The following is a 25,094-nucleotide window of genomic DNA, read 5'->3' on the forward strand; positions in this document are numbered from 1 at the left end:
CTGTTCCATGTTCTGGGAAGTGCTGCTAACAGCAGCTTTCTTACTGGAAATTCATTCTTGCATCTATTTTATGATGAATTGTACGTATGAAATATATTAGCCTAATAATGTGAAACCTGGCAAATGTTCATTTCTAGAATTTCTATTCAGGCTGATGAATGTTAACTTGCCTTTATACCAGACATCTGCATCACGGACTAATTTAAATCAGCACCAAAATTGTCTTTGTACGTCACTCTCCCACCTCCTGCTTTCTGTAAGGAAATGGGCACATCTGGCTTCTTTTTCCATTGTTTCTGCAAAGTATGTAAACTGTTCAGTTCTCACATTTCTTGTTCCACACTTGACATCGTTTCGTGTTTTAAACTCAGTGAATACTTGAGCAAGTCATCTGTGTGCCTTGTAAATTCAAGACCTTACATGTTAAACTCATTGTTCTATTGAAGTTAGATAGCAACTGAATTAATTAACTCATCAACTATTAAAACACTTATGTCTGGAATGTTTGTTTCATGACCCAGTTATTTCATTTTAGTGTAACATGCAGTTTTAATGCAAGGAATGAGTATAGTCTAGATAAGAGATGAGATGTGGGATGGTGCTGGATGCTAAAGCATGGCCTTAAGGTTGGTTGACATCACTTTGGAAAGGCCATGCGGTCCAGTGAGGAAGAGAGGAGGTACAAGTTCTTACCCTGTAACCACTTCTGAGACTAATTTCTGCCATTACAACATCATAGGAACAAGGATGGAAGAGGCTGTAATGAGGTGTGTGTCAGTCTCTTCTCCCAAGTAACAAGCGATAAGACAAAAGAAAATGGCCTCAAGTTGCACCAGGGGAGGTTTAGATTGGATAGTAGGAAAAAATTCTTCACAGAAAGGGTTATCAAACATTGGAACAGGTTGTCCTGGGAAGTGGTGGAATCACCATCCCTGGAGGTATTCAAAAGACATGTAGACATAGTGCTGAGGGGCATGGTTTAATGGCGGTTTTGGCAGTGTGAGGTTGGTGGTTGGACTCAATAATCTTAAAGGTCCCTTCCAACCCAGATGATTCTATGATCCTATATGTAGTGTCCTCCTGACAGTTACATCGTGTGATAAACAGCAATACAGAATTACAGTAGTTGAATCTGCTAAATGAGGTGAAGAGAGAAGCCAAAAGTAAACTTGCAGAAGGCTATATGAAAAAGCAAAACCCCCAAACAAGCACCTGCGCTGGGCGCAGCTGCCTGAGCAGCCGGGCAGCAGCACATCTCATCAGCCAAGCAAGAGAAGCAGATGCTGTCCCCTCACTCCTAGACTTCTGATCTTCCATCTATCCCATGAATTCAGCTATAGCCCTATGTCCTTGAAAAAGCAAATATTGCCCTTTTGCTAGAAATAAAAAGAATAGTTCTGATAAATTCTTAAACTGAAGTAGTAGTCTTCAGCTGTACACTGTCATATAATTTGTACTGCACTACTGATTACAGTCATAATGATAAAAAGTGGAATGCTGGCCTATTTAGGCCACTTTCTTAATTAAGAAGTTGACCGTTGAGAACTTACTTTTAATTAAGCACACTGAATACCACATTAACCTCATTATATGCTGCTGTAAAGTGCAAACGAGTATCCTGAAGGTGGGATTCACCTGCTCGGACTTCACTATTCTTAAGCAAAGTACCCTCACCACTGGTGAGGATGCTATATCTCATATTTGCTGCTAATTCAATCTTAGTTATGCATAAATACATGTTCAATTTTCTAACAAAACTCTAATGAAGAAATTACTTTGAGACTTCTTTCAGCTCCTGCTTGGAAACTCTTGTATTTCATATCATTAATGAATTACATACTTAATATTATTATTACATTTCTTGAAAAATCAGAGTTTCTGGTTCATGAATCACATCATTATTATTTTATTAGGATTGTATTTTTATATCATACACTGTAGTTCTGAATTATAGATGGACTTTGTTTTCACTCTGTTGCCTACCGGGAGGAATGCACTGCAGTTTTTTTCCCATTGTCACAGCTGCAAACCCTTAGAGTAGTATGTGGAAGAGTTTACTCTCCCCATGACAAAAAAAAAAAAAAAAAGGGGGTAATGTGGGGAAAAGCCTCAAATATTTCCTGAAAAAAAGATGTGTGGAAAAGCCTCAAATATTTCCTGAAAAAAAGTAGTTTGATTCCATATTTATGTGTAGAAGCTCACAGAATATAGACTGGCACACTGCCATTTAATTTCATAGAACTATGGAAAGCTAAATGTATTTAATCCTGCTGAGATTCCAGGCCTTTGTGCTTCCTGCAACAAATCAAAATTATTAAAAACTAGCTGCACTCAAAGTTTCCATATCTGGCAAGTGGTTTAATATACTCTAAACCAGAAGGAAACACAGGTAAGAGATTTAAAGTTATTAAAACATGATCAGTGGAGACTGATAGAAGCAACATCATAAGATAGGGTGACTAATGTTGAAATTTAGAGGGAACAATCAGATAAAAAAAATCTGCTTCAGAGCACCATAATGGATAAGGTAACAGGACATATCTTTTATCTGAAAAATTATTACAAAACTTGTAGGAAACTTTAGACCAACAAAGATAGTGATATGACTGATGGCAAGTAACATCACAGTGTTTTCAGAATTACCATCTCATCTGAGAATATAAAAAGCATATGATGCAAAATGTTACCTGTTGGAAGAACTGTAAAACCATATGCACTTACATAGCTCATATCATTGTAGAATTTTTACCTTTTTGCCTAAATTCAAGTTACTGTTTTTTTTTTTTCCAGTTTCATTAATATATTTTAATTTTAGTGAGGAAAATTTTATTGGGGAAATACACATTAACCTGGAAATAGTAGAAAAAGATACTATTAGTTGTCTAGCAAAGTGACTTTACTTTTTTTGTCATTGTTGTAACCTGTTTGCCATCTGCATTATTTCATATGCAGCCAAGGTTCTCCTTGGGACTAGTAATATTTCTCTTGGGCTGAGCAGTTGACAGAGATTTGAGGAGGTAACTCTGGGCCTTAACACCATATCATCTATTTCAGACAGACTTTTCAAAGGATGTCTTCTATAGTTTTTATTTTTCATGACCGGAGAAACAACAAAACCAAAGCTACACAGAGTAGTGATTCTGTTGAATATTTTTTGGACTGCACACTGAATGAGGTGGGCTTTTTCAGCAGGCACCCGTGTCTAGTCATGCATCCCTCCCTACCAATGGGCACTCATTCTTTCCTGCCCTGTACCTTGTTCAGTCTCAGAAGAGTGAAAAGCGCATGAAATACCTCATATATTAGAAAGACATTTCATATCTACCTTGTATATATTTTGTGCTCATTAAAAAAATACTAGGCAACATGCAAGGTAAGACAGGATCAGACCTCTGATGTTTGACATAATAGAAGTGATTCTTGTCCTTGATTACTTATGATTTTTTTCTTCATCTGTTTTGCCCAGTCAATTTTTCCTGTACAGGAGCTAGCTTTGCCAACTCACTGCACTTTAAATAGTTTGAAAAAAAATTGTCCATAAAAAGTCTTACTTTGATTTTCCTTTATTTCCTTTTTTTACCCTATTATAGCTTTTCTGGAAGTTTCAATTTTTTCCTATACTGTTTCTTTTTTGAAAGTCAGAAGGTTTATATTTTCTAGCCACTGACAACTAAATGAATATTTTTTTTGTTAGAATATTGTCACAAATTAACTGTCTTGTTCTGACCCCTCAATTGCAATATAGGCAAACTATAAATTTAACCATTCTGTAAATTCTATACTGCTTCTTAGCATTGCCTTATCAGGCAATATGCCCTTCTGCTCTGACTTCATTTTCACACTTCATTCCAAATCCTTTTGATAACTCCTAGGGCAAACATACAGGCCAGGCAGGAAAGAAGAAGATTAACCCTTCAGTCCCAAAGGTAAAGAGACTGTGTGTGGATTAGCAGAGAAAATGTTAGTAGGGAAGGAGACAGAGGACACCACCATTTGAGTAAAGGAGATGAAGTAAGCACTCAAGACAAACATTGTATAAACACTATACATTTACTGCTGGCTTGGTAGTGGAACATATACATTCTTTTGCATAACTGTCTGTAATTTTCATCAAGAATCTGTATGCCTACAAATTGCTTAATGGCTCAGGAGTATTGCCAGTAAAAGAAATACAGAAGAACCTAGCATCTAGTATGGCTTATCTGGAGGACAGAAGAAATGAGAGGGAAGTTTCTCGGCTTTATAATCTGACTTAACTACAGGAATTGGCAGGAAAATTAAATCATCTGAGAAGATCACTCTGCATGGACTACATTTAGCAGCTTCAATTTCTCTGTGTGGATAAGTCCTCAGGATGGGCATTTAGACCTTGAAAGACTTCCTATACCTGTCCAGGTCTGTCTCCTTGGGCATCCAAGGCCTCTTCATCTTGGGCCTCTCCAGAGGCAGTTTATCGTGAAGGATAAATTAAGAAGCAGAGAGGGTTTTGACTTTTGGCCAATCTCTTAATCAATGACACATGTCCCTTGCAGGAAAGGTTGGATGCCACACATGAACTTAAATGTTAATTCCAAAACACACGAGGTTACTGCATATGATGGCTCCAACAGAACAATTTTTGGAATGTTAATTCCAAAACACACGAGGCATATGATGGCTCCAACAGAACAATTTTTGCTTATTGGATTAGGGGATAAAAATTATTTTAGCAGCAGTATTCATCTATGGGCTAATTTACACTGAGAAAACACCCTGCAAAGTACCAGCAAAAACAGTGGTCACCTGGATGGTGACTGACAAGCTTTCAAGATGCTAAAATGTGGGTGGAATTTGAAAACTGGCACTGGAATAGTCAAAAGCATAGTTACAACTAGTTAAGTTTGGACTAAATCAACCATCCTCTTAAATATACAAGCAAATAGTGGCAACTCAAGGAATGTGCATCATCTAAGGGCAGAGGAAAATGATCTCATACAAGTAGTTCATAATATTTCCCCTTTTTCATTTTCATTTTTCATTTCAGAGACTTGAAGCCCTCAAAATCCCAAAGTTTCTGCAGCTGCTTCTGCTACCTGAAGCATGTTTTCCTCTACAGCGTAGTGGAATTGGACTCCTCACAGTGAGTCTCCCCATTATAATTCTGGTTTGAGAGCAGAGGTGAGCCCAATTCACCTTCTTTCACAGTGGGACAGTAATGAGCTATTCTAGCTATTCTATTATCTGGATTTTTCAGCCTACCCCCCTCTGGTTTTATACATTCAAAAATAATAAAAAGCTTCTATAATAATCTAATTTAACTTTTTGGACACCACAGACAATAGGCTTCCATAGACAGTCTCTTTTAATTTTGAGCTACATAGGTTTTTTCCCATATATAAAATGCTTCATTTAGCTATACTAAAGCACATATTGTTTGCTTATTCCATGACCTGTCATACCCATTTTTTATCATTTTCTCAATCTTTATGTCATCTGCCAACTTTGTCAGTACTGATTTTATGGTTTTTTCCATTACTTAAAATGCTAAACTGAATGAGACCAAGAATCAATCTTAGTGAGACTCAACTGGAATCGACCCCCTCGGTGACAATTGCCATTATGTTTTGACTGCTGATTAGTCAGCTTCAATCTAGTCAATGCATGTCATGTTAACTTTGTATCATTCTACTTTCTTAATCAAAATGTTGTGCAGAAACAAGGCAAATGCCTTACTGATAATTACTTTTTATCAATTGGTTTATAATCTTATGGGGAGGAGAAAGGAATATCAAATTAGTCTGACAGTATATATTTTACAAAAAATCCATTTCATTATCATTAACTACATTACCTGCCTCTAATTTTCTATTAGTAAAGCACCATATCAGCTCTTCTATCACTTGCCCAAGATCGACACCCAGGCTGTACAGCTTATAATTGCATTGGCCAGTCTGTTTACCTTTTCAGATATTGAAACAACATTAGCTTTAATCATTTTTTGAGCAAATAATTTAAAAGAAATTTTTGATATTTTTTTTACCTGATTTATAGTTCTGTAGTATCAGTGGAAACTGTCACTTAGCACTATTCCTTCCTCTGCAACTAAGATCTATTTACAGGGACATCTTGACAGAAGACAAAAATATTTTTATTGAATAACAGATTACTGTATTTTGCTTAAAGATTAAAGACTATTCATATCCCATGTTCATTCAAAATAGTTTATATGGATTAAGAGAAGTCTTACCAAGCTTTATTATAATTAAATTAATAAAACAACAAAAAGAAACCAAGACAATATTTTGCAGGGGGCTCTAGCCCCTTAGAAAAGACGGACATTAGAAATACACTTATATCTAAGGGAAGACAGCAACAATTTGGAATAACACATCAAATTTTCCTGCTTTTGCTTTAGTATGACATGGAGTATTTTCCTCCTTTCAACTATAATGTGGGGAAAGAACAGACAGAGCTACTCAACTGAAGATTTTCCTCTAGTATACTCTGCTCCTATAATGTCTTTTCTCCCAGTTGGCCCCAGGTGATCCTATTTTCTGGCTAGGTTGTAAAACTGTTAAGGCTCAAACCATTAATCGTTGTTTGATTATGATCATGAAGAAGTATCCACTAGATAGTTGCAACTGTTACATGAATAAGCTCAAACATCGACTAGATATTTGCAGCCATTATGTGAGCAAGTTCAGTACTTATTACTACTGTAGCTATTTATCGTTGTCTCATAGGTCTTTTTCAAGTCTTCTTTTATTAAAAAACAGAAAGAATTTATGCTCCATGTGGTAGGCCATGAGCAAGTACACAGTAAGTGGTGTGCCTTCATTCAAGAGGTCACAGTTTAATATGCACATGCTTTTTGCATCTCATAAAAAGATGGAAACCCAATGTAGTTAACATTATCAGTTATAAAACTTTTTATCCTCACTAACTTTTATTTACATGCACTTCAATCCACAGATGAAAACAGTCTTTGTTGTAAGCTGGTGAAAAATAAGTTCAGGAAGCTATAATCTCCCTGGTTTCATTATAGTGACTCTAAGCTGTTTTTTAAATTGTAGTGCAGGGAAACATTTCATACAGTAGAGACAGTCAGCCACTCTTATAAAACACTGCTGGTTACCAGTTTAAGGAATGTCACATTTTTTTACAGATTTCACAGTGAAATTTAAAGTAAGGTTTTCAGAAGATAGTAATACCATTAAGCATTCAGTCTTGTGCCTAGTGATTTTTTTTTTAAATCTATCCATAAAGATTACTGATTTCCAGTGCCTCGACTCCATTTGCCACTGTGTGTTCCCAAATAGACACAAAATGTGTGCATTTTTAAATTCCATGGAATTAAAAAAATATACATTCAGCTCCTAATATATGACACATTTTTAAAATGTATCTTAAGAAAACTCTCTAAAAAGTGCGGAGAGAGTTGATACAGTAGCATGTAAAAAATTTTAATGGTTCAAATTTTTGCAGAAAGGATAATTACTCCATACCTTTTAGGCTCCTATTCATTAGATTTCAAAATAACTGGTTTAGTAACTAAAAAAGCTCTCCTATAAAACACAGAGAATTTGATAACACAATCACAAGTGAAATACAATATATTTTTATTCTTTTACTATTTCTTTCTATAGTAAACAATAGAATAAACTAAAGAAAACAAAAGGCAAGTAATGCTTTTATATTCATATCTTCTGTGTCAACTTTTTCAAAGGAAATTCCAACGTACATAGTTTAGATATTCCTATTCAATATTTGAAGTAAGAACAGAAGTAAACTCCAAAGGAAGAGAAAAGAAATTGAAATCAAACTATATTTCTCACAAAATACTTTTTATCTTGTATATATAATCTGTGAATTAACTAATTCAGGCTTACTTCTTAATATATTCCTTTAATGCATTTACTCTTGGCTCTTTCTGTCCAAATTTGTTTAAAAACTACAGGTCAGACCTGTTCTCAGAAGGTCACTCTGTGTCTAATCTAGGCCCAGACTCAACCCTTGAGTTGCTTGACTTGAACAGTTTTACATCTGAAATAAGTCTAAGCAATCAAGCCCTTTGAGAGTCCACTGGGACTGGACTGAAGTCCAGTCTATAAAATAGTTCTGGGAATGAAAGGAGAGGCCATGCTGAGAAAAAAGATACAGATAGCTTTTCCCTGAAAAATTCATCTTAGATTTTGGTAAGTGCTTCTTCCTATGCCATACAATATTTGGCTGTATAGTCTATTCAGAGTCCTCACTGAAGCTTGGGGTGCAATGCCACAAATGAACATGTCTGATTTCACTTCTCCAAGCTTTGATTCAGCAAAATCCCTAAAATGTATTTGTCTTTGATTATACACTTTATACAAACTATGTGTTCAAGGGTGGAAATGACATAAATTAATTTTAAGCATTCAAAAATTATGTACTGTCTAAACCACACTTCTAGGCTGTCTTTATAGTAGTTCGGCTATAATATGCCTCCACAGACTGATTAATTCCCTCCAAAGATGGACCCTAATACAGGTGGTGTTAATTGTCCTCCAGAGAAGCTTACTTTCTCATTTAATTATTGAGGGAACCTAGACAACAAGCTAGGGCAAGGCAATTAAAACGCCTTTCAAGAAGAAAGTATGCCCAAGTGTCTTCAATGGGATTTAAACAATAATTCTAGCCTGCTCTCCTTAACATTAATGGCAACATTTCTACAGGTTTACGCAGAAAATGAGGCAGGTTAATCATAAGTTTCTGACTCAGGAGTATTGCTGGTTTTAACACAAATTAATTTTGTTTAACCAGTTTTGGTATAATATCAGTACAACGTTCCAACCCAAAGTATCTAAAGTAAATTTTTTTCTGTACTCTCTTGTTCCTGAGACTGAAATCAGTATTTTTTTTCAAGGACCATGAAGTATTCTGAGCTCATGACAGCTAATTTCATTTTTAGTTTTTACCATTTGTTTTATTGGACATCTTGTCCTGACAGCACTTGCGTTTTCTTTTAATTTCCAGTGACACTACCAACACAAAACAACAATCTTTCCAACTGATTTTATATATTCCTTTTTTTTTTTTTTTGCCCATTATGCCTCCACTGGGCCTCTTCTGCACAATTTTTCTTTACAGAAATGCCACTATTACCTCTCCAATTTGTTCCAAGCTATCAACACAGACGTTTGTTACTGGGTATATAATTTTATGCTTGAGGCTCCACCTATCAAAAATTGCTGCATCAACATCTTGTCCTCTGATCATAACATAATTATCACTTTCGGAGATAATGAACCTCATCAAGGTCTTCTCTTCTCATTTTCATTTATGAACAAGTTTGGCTACTGCCAGGAGTTAATGAAACTAAAAAGAGAAAGAGAGGAGGCAACACTGTCAGACTGATACAACATTGCTGAGAGAGTGTCAGGCTTGCTCTTTAAAAGATCACTGATACAAGTTGCCTGCCAAATATTCAGCTGAACCTTGAATGGGACCAGGTGTCCTGATTTAAGATTAACAGAATTTTATGGGATATTTAAAAACATGTTAGATTTTCTAATTAATGACTAAAAGGTTTTCTGATTTCAGAAAAAAAATCAGTTTGACTATGCATTGCAAAATGCAACGATTTTCCAGTAAAATGTATATTTTCAAATATTCCATGACAGCAAACATAATCATTGCTACAACTAACAAAATCTAGCAATTCGTACATTTCAATATTCTCTTTTCGAAAATATTCTCTTTTTGTTGGAGAGAAAGATAAAGAAACATTGTAGTGAATTACAGCAAGAATTTATTTGAAATCCATCATCAGCTTATACAATAGTCCAGGTGGATCTTTATTAATTACAACTTTTCTCCTAAAATCCAAACCAATAATATTTTCTTTAATGTAAATAAGAATAGCTTCATTCCTCAGTGGTTTATATTAATATTAATACTCTTTCCATACATAATAAAAAAAGACGAATATATGATTTGATACTCTAATATCTGTAATTGATAATACATGTCTTTCCATGCATGTCACAATGGTTATTTAAACTCTATAGTAATAAATTACCTTCCCATGTCTGGACTTCAGATGAAAGTATATGTTTATTTACTGTATTTTAAACCATATGTACGTTGCCACTTTTATAAAAGGACTTTTAAATACGATGGTTAGCTTTTGTAGAGCTGCTACTTAGTAGTATTCTCTCCGCTAGTGAATGTGAAGAATTAGACTTCTTCATGTTATTTTGATCTTAGGAATTAGCTTTTTTACAGTCGAAACAGACCAATACGTATTCGTTCTACTACGTCATGTGCTTCTGTGGTAAGAGACACAGACATTTCCAGAAAACAATGACCTTTCTGATGTTGTGGTTCCTGTTATTTAATGGATCAATTCTAGAACCAAGACCTTAGTGGACTACTTAAAATTAATAGGGAGACTGACAAAAACCAACAGTGAGAATTTGGTACTTAGGCTACTTAATAGACCAGGCACCCAAATTCTTTTCAGAATCCAACCTGATATTCTTATCTTGTTATTATCGTTAAATTATCTTAGTCAAAAAAAATGTGATTCGCAACAAGCTCATTTTTATAAGCTTCTCTGGCCTGGGACCTTTTTCATGCAACTGTAATTCTGACATGTGGTAAGACTACTTTAAAATTTATATTCCTTATATCCAGGCTATAATATAAAATGTAGCAGAAAGCAGTATCAAAGAAAACCAAAAACCCAAAGGAACAATAAGCACTCAAGGAAAAGGCAAAACCACAGAAATATAAAAAGAAGACTCATGTTTATTTAATGAGTGCTCCTGATGGGGAAGGGAGCCAAAATAACCACTGACATTTGTGTGATTTTGACTTTTTAATTGCTTATTTGTTCCTTTGGGAAGCTTGCTCAGGCACCCGTTAGATTTTTGCTAGCTAAATAAAGTGGTTGTTCATGTACTTCAGATTGCATTTGTAACTACCTTCATTTCTTATTCGTTTTCGAATTCACTTTGAGCTGCATTCTGATTTGAGCTATAATGCAATGTTGCAAAAACCTAAAGGACTGCACAGAAACATAGAAGCAAACTAAATGCCATACTGAATTATCTCAGTGGTCATTTTAGACAGTAATTTATGTTTATAAATAGCAGGACCAAGGAGCTTGAGGGACTGAGTTAAACAATCTGCAGTTGGCATATGTACGGTATAACCTGCCCCCTTACACAGGTCACCTGCTGCTTTCTAATTTTTTGAGACTGATTTAAGCATAAAAGCCATAAAAGTCAGAATTTAACTTTTGAAGTTTTATTTGTCATTAATTTGGAGGGCTCTGACATGACCAACATATAAATACTCAATTCCTCTTTGAATCTCACTAAATTTAACCTAAAAAGGTTCTTGAAAGCAGAAGTGTCATAGTTTAACTACATTTTATATTAAAAAGTACAGATAGTCTTACAGGTTTCCACCTTTGAACTAAATTGAATATTCTTGTGACATGAGACAAGGGGATAAGTATGTTGACTCCACCTTGTCTGTCATTGATGATATGGTAGATTTTCCTCACGTTCTCTCTTATTCACCTCTTTTCTAACCTTTTCAGCCTCCTTTCATATGGTATTTTTCCCTATAGAATCAGTATTTTCACTCTTATTGAACTGCTTTGATTTTGAAGCATCTTTTTAAAAGGAAAGTAACCAAAAGCCTAGATAAGACAGTAATATTGACTTGTATGGTGTTTCTGATTTGACGCTCCAACTCTGTTGTCTATGACTGGCATTTTTGAGAAGATTTGCATTTTCTTTCTCATACACTCTGTCTTGCTTTTGGTAATACCACATTTCATCTGCTTATCAAGTGGCTCACTGTCCTGACTGGTTAGAGCTCGCCACAGCTCCTTCTGCTCCTGATTAGTCTAAATAATATTGTATGACTTGCAGATTTATTGTCTCATTGCATACTTGCTTTCCAGGGACAGTTCTTGTATGAAACACAACTATCAATAATTTCTTACAATGAAAGTTTCCTTCTTTTTTGTGCTCTAAGCAGATTTTTATCCATAACAGTGTTGGCCTTTCCATTCATGTTTCTTAGTTTCTCATAGTCCTGATTGGAGTCTTGTCAAGTGAAATGTCTTTGACAAGACTGTGAAAGGATGTCGCTAACCTGGTACATTCAAAGAATTCTAAAAGATCCAACCATGTTTGCTTTTTATTTTTTTTATTTTTTTTTTTAGCTTGGTTTTCTCAGAAAATGAACATCCTCAGCCTTGTTTGGTACAAATGAGTTAATGTAAAGGTTTGTGTGACTATGGAACTGTTAATACTTCCTAATAGCTTTTGAACCCAAAGGTAAATTGCCAATTAATCTGATGAGCTTCAGAAATCTCAAATTACTACAGATTTCATAAATGTAAGAAACCAAGCAGAGACTAGAAGCAGGAGATAATGCAGTGTGATGAATTCAACCCTTATTATACGTCAGAGAAACCACACAGGGGAGATCTGTTGTCCTGACTGCTTATGCCTTATTGGATATTTGAAAACCTACCCCTTAGTGAAAACATCACTCCTGTGTGGATTCTTTAATGTCTGGTAGAGCACAGACTTCAGCTGGTGTAATCAGCTAAGATGAAAAATCATACGTTCAGGGAAAAAAAAATCTGGAAATCAGGCTTGATAGGCCCTGGTGATCCTAAGGATGTATCTTATCCGATCACGTCCAGCTATCAAGTATATGTCTTCCAGGCTTTGCTCACTATTTCTTTTCCAATGTTTGTTTGTTTTCACAATAATATCCGAGTCAATATTCAGATATTTTACTTCTACCATTAGCTATACTAAATTTTTTTTTAATGTGGCACTCCACAGATTTGTAAAATGTGCCACTTTGGTTAGTAGTAATTTGTCCCTGGATTATTACTACTTAGAATCTATTTTATTCTCAAAGTATTTTTTCTCTAATTTATATATTTCCTTAGCTCTGAGTAATTTTGATAGGAGATGTGAAATGGAGGGCAGAGGACAGAAAATAATTGACTGCAGTGAATTACAGCAGAATAATTAGAAAAGGTTCCAAAAACTGGGATGATATAGTAACTATTTCCTTTTTAACAGCCTTCGTTAAGCCTGTGACTATTTTTTTTCACAAATGAAACAGATGTTCTTCCTTTCTAGCATGTAACCACCAGTTAAAGTTTACAACAGCTTTCAGGAAAGGAATAGTGGATTTCAAGATGTTGTTTATATTTTTATCCAGCCTTAGCAATTTCCCGAGTATATTTTACTTACATTACAAAAGTTCATTTAAGCATCACAAGCAGTTCTGAATTTTTTCCTATGGTTTTACTGAGTTTTGACTTCTGATTCTGAATTGAATACAGTGAATACATGTGGTACAAGTCTTGTGTTCATAAAAGCTTAAAACTGAGGCAATCTCAATAAAGAATATAAGAGAAACTGGATGTTTTCATAGAGAAGTGTTCAGCTAAGCAGCAAGTGAAGGAAGCTCTATTTCTTATTCCTGACTGGTGCTGAGGAGCCTTGTACAGCCTCTGAGGAACTGAGGGGGAGGCACAGTTTGAGTGGAAAGCATTTCCACCTGCAAGGGAGAGAAAACATCTTGAGAAGATCTTGAGAACTGAAGGAAGTAAGATAGAAATTCAGGATGCAACTGACTCCTTGGTGCTAGTGCCAGTTATGTGAAAGAAACTCTCCAATAAATAAGAGATGAAGGCACAGTGAATTGTACAAGAATCTCCAGCATGAGGGTTAGAGAGGATCTGGTTAAAGCAAACTCTCCAAATAAGGAATAAATTCTGATCTAAACAACTTAAAAACCACTTTTTCTGAAGTCAGAAAGGAAGATGGAGTTTGTGCTGAGGGCTGAGAAAAGCTAGTGGAATTAGAATCAAAATCTGGAGATTCAAACAGCTCCCTTTTACTAGTCATGAATTAGACAATTGGAGAAACAGTGAGTGTGAAAGAGGAGATGCCTTGGAGGCTTAGTGCATAGCTACCCATCGGGCACCCATATACTGGGCTTTTGTAGCAGCAAACATAGTATGCCAGAGATATGTGAACTTCTAAATGTTGAATTATGATCTAACTGAAATCCTGTTAATTAACCAACAATATTTTGGTGGTTGAGTTTTTTTTATATGCTACAGTCTAACACTTGGATTCCGCAGTTGTGTAATATTAATGCAGAATATATTAGAAATGAAGCTAGAATACTGTTATCAGGGTTTGTTTTTTTTTTTTTTTCCCTTAAGGTGTGATTGTGTCATGTCTTATAGCTTGCTAAGTTAGAAGCAAAGAGCAGACAACACAATTATGTTTTTTACTGCTTTTAGCTGATTAACAGTGTTGTACAATGCAACCTGAAGTGTTCTGAGCTGGTCACTTTTATTCACAAGCAGAAGACTATCATCAGAATATGACTATTATCATCAGAAGACTAAGTTTGGGCATAATGTAACCGCTACCAAGAGCATAAAGAATTAAGCAGCTATTGATACTGGTTTCCATAGAGCTTTATTAATTTACTTTGGGGTTTTTTAATAGTTTGGCAAACATCATCTGGTATTGGATATAATAGCATTAATAGATATTTTCTTGAAAAGTATGGCACACAGGATGTTCTAACTTGACATAACATATAAATTACATTAGTGGAAAGAGTCATATTGGACAGGTGAGGGTTACAACCATTTCCCTCATTAAACACTAACAAGCTGGTTTTCATAGCTTTTCTGATTTCATTATGTTACCTACATTTTTCTTTGCTCATTAACTATAATCCTAATAATCACATATCTGCTCATAGCAGCTTGTCTTTCTTAATTTACCTATCACTGCTCTACACTTTCCCCTGCTATCCGCAGCTTTCCTGAGTTTGTCAAACTTGTCAGCCCAATGTAGAGCAAAGAATTAGTAGTGAAGAGAGAAAGAAGTAGTGTTCCAGAGAGAAAACTAAACAATATTTAGCTAGCAGCAATGACTTCTGAATTTAGATAGGTAAATTTAGGATTCTGCATATTTCCAGTATTGCTCAAAAATTCTGGCTGAAGAATTGTGCATGAAATGGACAACGAAAAGGAGTTAGGCTAGGCACGAAGATTAATGAGACCAAAGTATTTGAAAAGTTCAAAGGAAAACATATGGCAACTGTACTAAATAAAGAATGAGGGAATTAATGCAAGAGATGAGGAGTGATTAAAGTTTCTTCAAACAAAATTTGAAAGAATTGAAGTGCAAAGGGGTGTCATCACCCTAACAGTGCGGTTACTGACCCTATTTGCCTGTTCAAATGTTTGCTTTCTAAATATAACTGCACCTAATAAATCATAATTAGAGTCATGACAAGAAGCTAAAAATAAAAATTTGAAAAATTTCACACAATCAACTAGTCAGTGAACCTCTCAAAGTCAAATGGCAGATAAATGGATAAGTAACTGGAAGAACATGAAAACTTAGAGGTATACTACAGGGAGGAGAAAAACACTAGAGAAACATTGATCTTAATAGCAAGCAGCAGATATTTTACCTTTGACAAAGAAGCAAGTGGTAGGCTGCAGGTGATCAACAGCCATAGCCAAAACAGTAACAAACTGAAAAGCTTTAAAATGTTAAGTGGTAGGGTACAACAGAGCGCTGTTTTGAGAGAATAAAGCCACATAATCTGTACTGCAAATAAAGAGGCTCGTTGTCATGGTGCCTTTTGATTGCTGGAATAGATACAGGTTCCAGATTTCCATGGCAGTATATGAAATCCAGCCGGTAGATGATAGTCCTCAGAGGAGCAGGTAAGAGTGAAATCAGCTTTCCTTGAGACTGTTGAAATCTCTTAGACCTTTTAAATGTTGAAGAGAAACGTGAAAAATAGAGAAGTATTACTAAAGATTATACATCATATGTGCCATGGTGTGCAGAAGAGAGGGCTTGGGATTGTTTGTGATAGTGAAGGATTAGAGAGACTTTGAAATAGATGACCTCCAAACTAGAAAAGACTAAATACTCGTATGTAGTTGTGAAGTCCATTAAACAGACGTCAAATATACTTTTAGCTAGTTAGGAGGTGGGGGGAAGGGGAGAACTTCTTAATTAATGCATGTGCTACAATGTTCAAATGCATGAGGGTGAGCTGATGTGAAATATAAGTAGTAAGACTTAGTATATTAGTACATTTGCATAAATGGAAGAAAAAATAGATATAAAATGTCAGAGTTCGTTCCCAAGTGATTCTAGTAGAATTCTTAAAACCTGCTCTTGCACAAAGTAAAAGGCTTAGCAGACTTTCAGGATGATAAAGTATGATGCCTACAGTATTATGGCATTTACTTGCCCTATTATTTGTGATAATTTATGGCATTATCACATTTCTTTTTGATTAGATGGGAATACAATGCTTAGTATCCTGTAAATAAGAGCGCAAAACATTAAAAAAAAAATATTTTGGCTGGGGGACTTATGTAATCTCACCATGGTGGGAGAAGAATTGAAGTAAGTATTTCCAAGGCCATCCTATAATGTAATCTAAATCATAGACTGATAGACTCATAGAATAGTTCGGGTTGGAAGGGACTTTTAAAGGCCACCTGGTCCATCCCCCTGAAATAAGCAGGGACATCCTCAACTAGATCAGGTTGCTCAGAGCCTCATCCAACCTGACCTTGAATGTTCCCAGGGATGGGGCATCTACCACCTCTCTGGGCAACCTGTTCCAGTGTCTCACCACCCTCATCATAAAAAATGTCTTCCTTCTATCTAGTCAGATTGCAGAGGAGCTCCTCCTTCTCGCTGTCAGAAACACTGCACAAAATGTCTTTGAAAATGCAGAAGTCCTTTATCTATTACTGTAATGACTAACTACAGCACTCAACAGCAAAGTTATGAATTCTCCTTCAAAACCGATGATCTCTCATTCCATTTTCTAGTTCCTTTTATCATGGCCTACATTTTTTTTTGTGAGTATCTTCTCTTTGATTTCTTTGTTCGCACCTTATACGTTATGTTTCTTGCTCAGGATGAATCTGGGAAGCAAGAAGGCTTCAGTTTGTCTTGTCTTGGTTGCTGAATGGTTTTTCAAAAGCAGCTTTCTAGAAGAATGGGATCCTTTGTGGGAGCAGGTGGAAATAATCAGGGGGGTAATGTTTCAGAGTGCAAGTTGAGGTAGGCAGAGGCACTTCTGCAGAACATCATGGCTTGAGAGACTGCTGAGCAGAGACTAAACCCAAAATTCTCCCTCCAGGGTGACAGAGAGACTGTGAAGGGTTAGTTTGTTACAGCCCAAAAAGGCAGTTAAGGTAACTAGATGAAAACAACCCTAAATGACAGGTTGTGCTCCTCCTCTGGACACGGCTAGCAAAGGGAGCAAGATTTGCTTCAAGTCCCCTCCATTTCCATATTCACATTCTATTTTTTCTCTCTTTTTTTATAAAAAGTTTCTCTTTCCATTTTAATTTCTAATAGAAATGGGTCTGTAAAAAAAGCTGTTTGGTCTTGTTGGAAAGCTCACATAAAAGAAAAGACTGGCTGCCTTAAAGCTCTGGCTGGTTTGGGGTGTTGTGGGAGTATCTACCTCAGTGGTTATTCACTTGCTAGTTAACATTAAAAAGAGAAGTTATCATTCTTCATTAAATACGTTCATGTGTTAAACTTCTTATCTCTGTATCTCACTTTGAACTGTATTACTCACTTGGAGCAGAACCATCCTGGGAGGATGCCAGATAAAGTTTCCAAGATGTCAATAGCTGGAGGCACTATACCCATATAATGCAAGAGCGTTCTCTAGCTCCGTTTTCCCTGACATATCCCTTAGATGCAATTATTCGATTGGATGCCTCCATTTGTGCAAAGGGAGAGAGTTAGTTGTGAGCCAGCCAAATTCTAGCACATACAAAGCTAAACTCCTTTCTGGAGAAGTTGCAGTGCTGTCAATGTGTGCATGGTTCCCTCTTTTTCCGCACAGGTATTGCAGACTCCACAGGATGGAAGTCAGACGATGTGTAACAAAAGAGCAAAGAGCTCACTCCAAAGCTTGCTTGAGAGGATTGGGGACAGTGCTCTCCCACGAATACCCTCCATAAAAGGGGTACTGACATTTGATCCTTTCCCATACCACCCTTGCAGAAAGCAATAGACTTCGTTAGACTCAGTCATTTGCTGAGACGAGCATTGCAAGTGCTGCTGTCTTGTCTGCCACGCTCCTCCCTCCCTCCCTGTGACTGACGAGGCAGAAAACAGTGTGTATTTGGAATGTAGTTTAGGATTAAAGTGACCTAATATTGTCCCGAAATTCAACTAGATATAATTTAATTTTCTATGTTGCAGAGTCTGAATAATCTTTTTTTTTAATTAAATGTATCTTGGATTTAGTTTCATGCTCTTTGCACAAATATGTCCAGTATATCTTGTGCTATAGTTAGTATACATGGACAAGTACTACTTTTCATTTACACTTTATAGTAAATTTTGGCAACAAGTAAACAATGCAATGAATCAAATTAATGGGGAGGAAATGTTTATTGTTTAATATTCTTTCTGTAGAAGTTTTTGCTCCATAAGGCTGCTGTATTTAATAGCTGATTTAATTAATACAGTATTTTTCACTGGCTAACTGCCATTTGCTGGTACTGGATATACATACCACAGCTGTAACTGTAAACAGTTTAAGTTTAATTTGCAAAAAGGTATCAGTTGTGTCTATTAAGTAGTCTGAGAGTTACGACCAACAAATTATCCATGCTAATTCAACAATAAAAAAAAATAAATATGAAAATAATACAAAACTGACAACAACAACAGCAAAGTTAAAAAATATTTGAGGAGTGTCGGTATTTTTCACTACCTACCACGTACATTTTTCAGCCAAAAGGGACTTACAGACAGTTAATCATGTAAGGATTAACTATTTTAATAACTAAGTTTCGCAGAATTATGTGTACCTTAGTTTAAAAAAAAACAACAAACCAACAACAAAACTTAGTTTTCTGATCAATATATTCTTGGTGTTTTTTTTCATTAAACATTCGAGTTCCTCAATATGAATGCTTCTTTAATCTGCTTGAGTTGAAACGCCAGCATTTTCCTTAGTATGGCTTGAAAATGTGAAGGTGAGAATATTAAACTATCCCCATGGGGATTAAATGCATTCAAGTAATTTGAAAATTTTTGTCTAGGTATTTAGAAGTTTGGGACAGTCTCTCTGTGAAGCAGAAAAGCTGGGATGCCTGCTGTAGCCTGACGAGGTGTTTGATGAAGCACAAAGGCAGAGTAAGTCCCAGATGGAGTATTAGTGCCTTATATATGCAAAAATTTAAAGTTTTAGTGCACCCTCTCCATCTGTTACATCTCTAACTCATATGCTGCAGTCAGCAGCCACATCCTCTGACCAGACGAAATAAAATATATTGTCAAAAAGTTCATTGACAAAAGTTTTACAGCAAGAAAGCACTAGATTTGCTTGACTGCAAGTTTCCATTTCCAACCATGCAAATGATAAGCAAATGATAATTTTTCCTTAATTAAGAACTTTGAAGCCTTATTTGCTGTACTTACCGTATTCACAGGCCTACAGTTTGTGAGTGTGGTCACAGCTACAACATCTTATCCTCACCTGCTCTGTGCAAACCCTTTTTCCTTTTTATCCCTCTTCCTGGAAAACAAAAAAGGGCAAGTAGATTGGAGCTGGTTGCAATTTTCTCCCAGAGCAAATATATACTACATTATGTGGTGACTTTATTCCTTTGCAGAGAGTTCATTAAGGAGAAATAGGAAACTCTCCACTAAGTGAAGAGTGTCAGTGAGTCAAGCATACGGATTTCAAAGTCCGGAAGAACATCCAACCTCTATATAGTCAATGTAGCAGTGCCCTCCAAAACTGAAAAATAATTCTCAATCCACTGTGTCCTAAAATATATTACAGCCAGGAAAGTGGAATGCATATCCATGCATGGAAGTCTGAAATATCATCAAGTTAATCTACCTGCCCTGCCAAACTTGGGCTATTTCTTTTAGAAAAGTCATCTAGAAGTGATAAGCTTCATCTGCCCCCTCTCATTTTAAAGGGATTGAAATGAAAAAAACTAACTGTGAAAATGCACTATGTTCAAGGATAATGGGTGAATGGATTCTACTTTGTTATCATGGCAAGTACTGTGGTCGGCAATTGCACTTCTATCAATACAACTGGAGCAATAAGTACTTGTTTTGGGGTATCCTCTCTGCTTCAGAACTGCAAGAGCTTTTCTTATCATAGTGTACAACAGTGCAGATTCAAAAAGCATGAATAACTTCAGCTAAACATCATAGAGGGACAGACCTGAGGGGCTCGAGGGGCAATCTGATTATATGCTCGGATCACTTCCCATAGGTCATTATATTTCACCCTGTTGCCCCTGAAGTGAGTTCAGTAACTTGCATTTCAGCTAAAGCGTATCTTCCAGAGTAGAATCCAATTTTTATCTGAAAAGATGGAAAATTTAATAATTCCCTTCAAAAAAAAAAAAAAAAAAAAGAACGAGAACTTGGTAGATGAATTGTAACAATTTGAAGTTTCTCAATCAGTAATGTATTACTAGCCAACAGTGGGTCAGTGACCTGTATGAAATACAGTAATGACCTCAAGACACATCACAAAATCTATCTTAACTACAACTAATTGGCATCCCTGTTGGCACTTTCAGACGAAATTACAGGAACTGAATGAGCAGTGAAAATGAGCTACTCTCTCATTCCTACAAGGGAGTCTTTTAGCTTAAAGTTGAAGGTGTTTTGGAAGACGCGTGTAAAACTGTGCAGTGCTGGTGGCTCTGCAGTATCTCTTCTCTTGGGAAATACAGAACTTCTGTTTCCAAAATCTTTAGTGAAACAATTCTGTGAGTTTCCCCATTATTTCTATTAATAAATGGGAAAAATCTGGAAAGCATGGAACAAAAAAATCCTTTACATGAACATATAGGCAGAATTTTGTTGTACCTCCATGGCTGGACATTAGAAATGGTAGCATAGTTTTTTCTTTTATATCTTCACTTAGATACAGTGTATTTAAAACAAGTTCTTCACCTACTATTCTCAATGCTTTAGGGAATGCTAAACAGGCATGCCAGTCTTTTTACTGATTGTTGTCAACTCCACTTAGTACTTTGTTATATTAGTATACATTAATTTGTGATTTTATTATTGCTGCAGGGCATATACACATCATTATGTTTCAGGGCAGTGGCTCATCATTACGGTGATTATTCAAGAACGATGTGTTGATGGCTTTAATGGGCCAATAATCCAGTAATGAAGGCTCTGTAATGGAATTCAGTGCAGTTGTGAAATTATTCAGTACTCCATAGTGATATGATTTGCAGAGCTGTAAAGCTGTGCAAGTAGAATAATCTGTTAATACATCTTTTTGCAGCTTTTCAGGGTTGTTATCTATGTGTTGTTTAGGAATGCTGGCGCTTTCACACATGCAAGATTTCCTTGAGGTATTGTGGCCTTTTTTGATAATAGGGAATTTTTTGTATTATTTCACTAGTTGCCTGCAACCAGATTCTTAGAATACTTCATTCTTTTAGATAATAGTCATGAAACTTGAAAAATGATAGGAAGAAAATATGACTTTCTGTAATGAAAATAATTTATTCTACTTTAGAAAAGATCGTATGAAATGGGCATTCATTGTATCTTTATCAAAGTGAGAACAAATATAATGGAAGGATAAAAAAAATAATATGCCTTTATTACTTTCAGTGTTTGGTAAATGCTAAGACATCATGTGAGTATGAAGCATATTACAGCAAGTTATTACAGTCATATTTTCCTCATTTGTATCTGAAAAATATTTCACAGGAAAAAATGTCACTGTATAAGATTACATATATGAATATATAAGTACATATGTGTACATATACGTAACTTACAAGCATGTACATATTTTTGGTATTACTCTCTGATGATATAAAGCCATAAAATTTAATTTCTCTGGTAAATTGTAATGTGATTTTCTGTGAGTCATGAAAGTAAGCTCTTTTCTCTGCATCACACTTTCAGAAAAAAAAAAACAGTACAGTAGGAAATAGTATTGTCATTTGCTACCGTGTGCTCCTGAGAATCTTCCAAGGTAGGGGCAAAGAAGTTTCTAGAATGGATGATCCTAGAATCACAGAATCATAGAACAGTTAGAGTTGGTAGGACCTTAAAGATCATCTAGTTGCAAACCCCCTGCCATGGGGTTGACATGACACCTCCCACTAGACCAAGTTGCTCAAAGCCCCATCCAGCCTGGCCTTGAACATCTCCAGGAATGCGATATCCACAACTTCCCTGTGCAACCTGTTCCAGTGTCTCAACACCCTCACAGTCAAGAATTCTTCCTAATATCTAGTCTAAATCTACCCTCTTTCAGTTTAAAACCATTATCCCTCATCCTTTCACTATACTCCCTGATAAATAGTCCCTCCTCATCTCTCCTGCAGGCCCTTTAGGGACTGGAAGGGGCAATAAGGTCTCCCCGGAGCCTTCTCTATTCCAGGCTCAACAACCCCAACTCTCTCAGCCTGTCTTCTTAGCAGAGATGCTCCAACCCTCTGATCATCTTTGTGGCCCTCTTCTGGATTTGCTCCATCAGGTCTATGCCTTCTTATGTTGGGGGCCCCAGAGCTGGATGCAGTATACCAGGCTGGTCTCCCCAGAGCAGAACAGAAGGGCAGTCACCTCCCTGGACCTTCTGGCCACGCTTCTTTTGTTGCAGCCCAGGATTTTGTTGGCTTTCTGGGCTGCAAGTACACATTGCCAGAACATGATGAGCTTCTCATCATCAAAAACCCTCAGTCCTCCTCAGGGCCGCTCTCAATCCATTCTCTGCTCAGCCTGTTTTTGTTCTTGCAATTGCCTCCATCCTGCACTTGACTTGGTAGAGCTTCATGAGGTTGGCAGGGGCCCAACTCTCAAGCCTGTCTGGGTCCCTCTGAATGGCATTCTTTCTTAGGACCTTAAAGATCATCTAGTTGCAAACCCCCTGCCATGGGGTTGACATGACACCTCCCACTAGACCAAGTTGCTCAAAGCCCCATCCAGCCTGGCCTTGAACATCTCCAGGAATGCGATATCCACAACTTCCCTGTGCAACCTGTTCCAGTGTCTCAACACCCTCACAGTCAAGAATTCTTCCTAATATCTAGTCTAAATCTACCCTCTTTCAGTTTAAAACCATTATCCCTCATCCTTTCACTATACTCCCTGATAAATAGTCCCTCCTCATCTCTCCTGCAGGCCCTTTAGGGACTGGAAGGGGCAATAAGGTCTCCCCGGAGCCTTCTCTATTCCAGGCTCAACAACCCCAACTCTCTCAGCCTGTCTTCTTAGCAGAGATGCTCCAACCCTCTGATCATCTTTGTGGCCCTCTTCTGGATTTGCTCCATCAGGTCTATGCCTTCTTATGTTGGGGGCCCCAGAGCTGGATGCAGTATACCAGGCTGGTCTCCCCAGAGCAGAACAGAAGGGCAGTCACCTCCCTGGACCTTCTGGCCACGCTTCTTTTGTTGCAGCCCAGGATTTTGTTGGCTTTCTGGGCTGCAAGTACACATTGCCAGAACATGATGAGCTTCTCATCATCAAAAACCCTCAGTCCTCCTCAGGGCCGCTCTCAATCCATTCTCTGCTCAGCCTGTTTTTGTTCTTGCAATTGCCTCCATCCTGCACTTGACTTGGTAGAGCTTCATGAGGTTGGCAGGGGCCCAACTCTCAAGCCTGTCTGGGTCCCTCTGAATGGCATTCTTTCCCTTCAGCATGTCGACTGCCACTCATCACTGGTCACCACTTGCACATCGAACCGTTGACTGCAACTCTGAGTGCAACCATCCAGCCAATTCCTTATCCACCAAGTGGTCCATCCATCAAATCCATGTCTCTTCAATTTAGAGACAAGGATGTCGTGTGGAACAGTGTCAAATGCTTTACCTTCTGGCCACGCTTCTTTTGTTGCAGCCCAGGATTTTGTTGGCTTTCTGGGCTGCAAGTACACATTGCCAGAACATGATGAGCTTCTCATCATCAAAAACCCTCAGTCCTCCTCAGGGCCGCTCTCAATCCATTCTCTGCTCAGCCTGTTTTTGTTCTTGCAATTGCCTCCATCCTGCACTTGACTTGGTAGAGCTTCATGAGGTTGGCAGGGGCCCAACTCTCAAGCCTGTCTGGGTCCCTCTGAATGGCATTCTTTCCCTTCAGCATGTCGACTGCCACTCATCACTGGTCACCACTTGCACATCGAACCGTTGACTGCAACTCTGAGTGCAACCATCCAGCCAATTCCTTATCCACCAAGTGGTCCATCCATCAAATCCATGTCTCTTCAATTTAGAGACAAGGATGTCGTGTGGAACAGTGTCAAATGCTTCGCACAAAACCAGGTAGGTTTTTGATTTATGATTTTTGTTAAGAAATCATTGGCATCTCAAACATGAAACACAATAAAGTAAATCTACTTGACACCACAAAGTCTAATAAAAATGCAACTATTTTAGAGATATTCTGTGGTGCTACACAAGAATGTATGTTGCAGAAATAGAAGCTAACAGCTTGGACTAGTTAAGTATGTACAAAATGTTTTTCCAATGAACTGTCTAAAGAATTGCTGCTGACAAAGAAATGGAAAGACAGTTATCACAATGTCTTTACTGGTTTTACACACAGGTCTCATTACTTTTTTTACACTCAGCTGCACAAGATTGTAAGAAATCACAGGTTGATCTCACTGTGTAATATTTCTCATATTCATGTCCCTTCTCTGACTTAGAAAATATTGTCTTGATGCTCACCTTGATCTGTGAGTATAAATACAAACAAATACTTTCTTTTGAAAATAACATGGTCTAGATGTAGTGTATGTAAGTTGTTATAGCTAATGAGGCCTCTTTGTTTAAGTTAGTATACAACAACAATACACAGTTTCTTTACTCTCTGGCAATGCTATGCAGGTTTTTTGCTATAACTTTGAGAAAACTTGAGACAATCTAGTCCCCAAATATGAGATTTAACTTTTTTTAAGATTTGTTCACTGTTTTATAACTTTCTTTGTTCAGCAAACAGATTTACTCTTATTGTTTAGAGGCTATGATTTTGATGCATCATCTGTAATCA

The sequence above is a fragment of the Calidris pugnax genome, unplaced genomic scaffold (genome assembly GCF_001431845.1).
Source record: "Calidris pugnax isolate Ruff unplaced genomic scaffold, ASM143184v1 scaffold58, whole genome shotgun sequence".
Classification (NCBI taxonomy): Eukaryota; Metazoa; Chordata; class Aves; order Charadriiformes; family Scolopacidae; genus Calidris; species Calidris pugnax.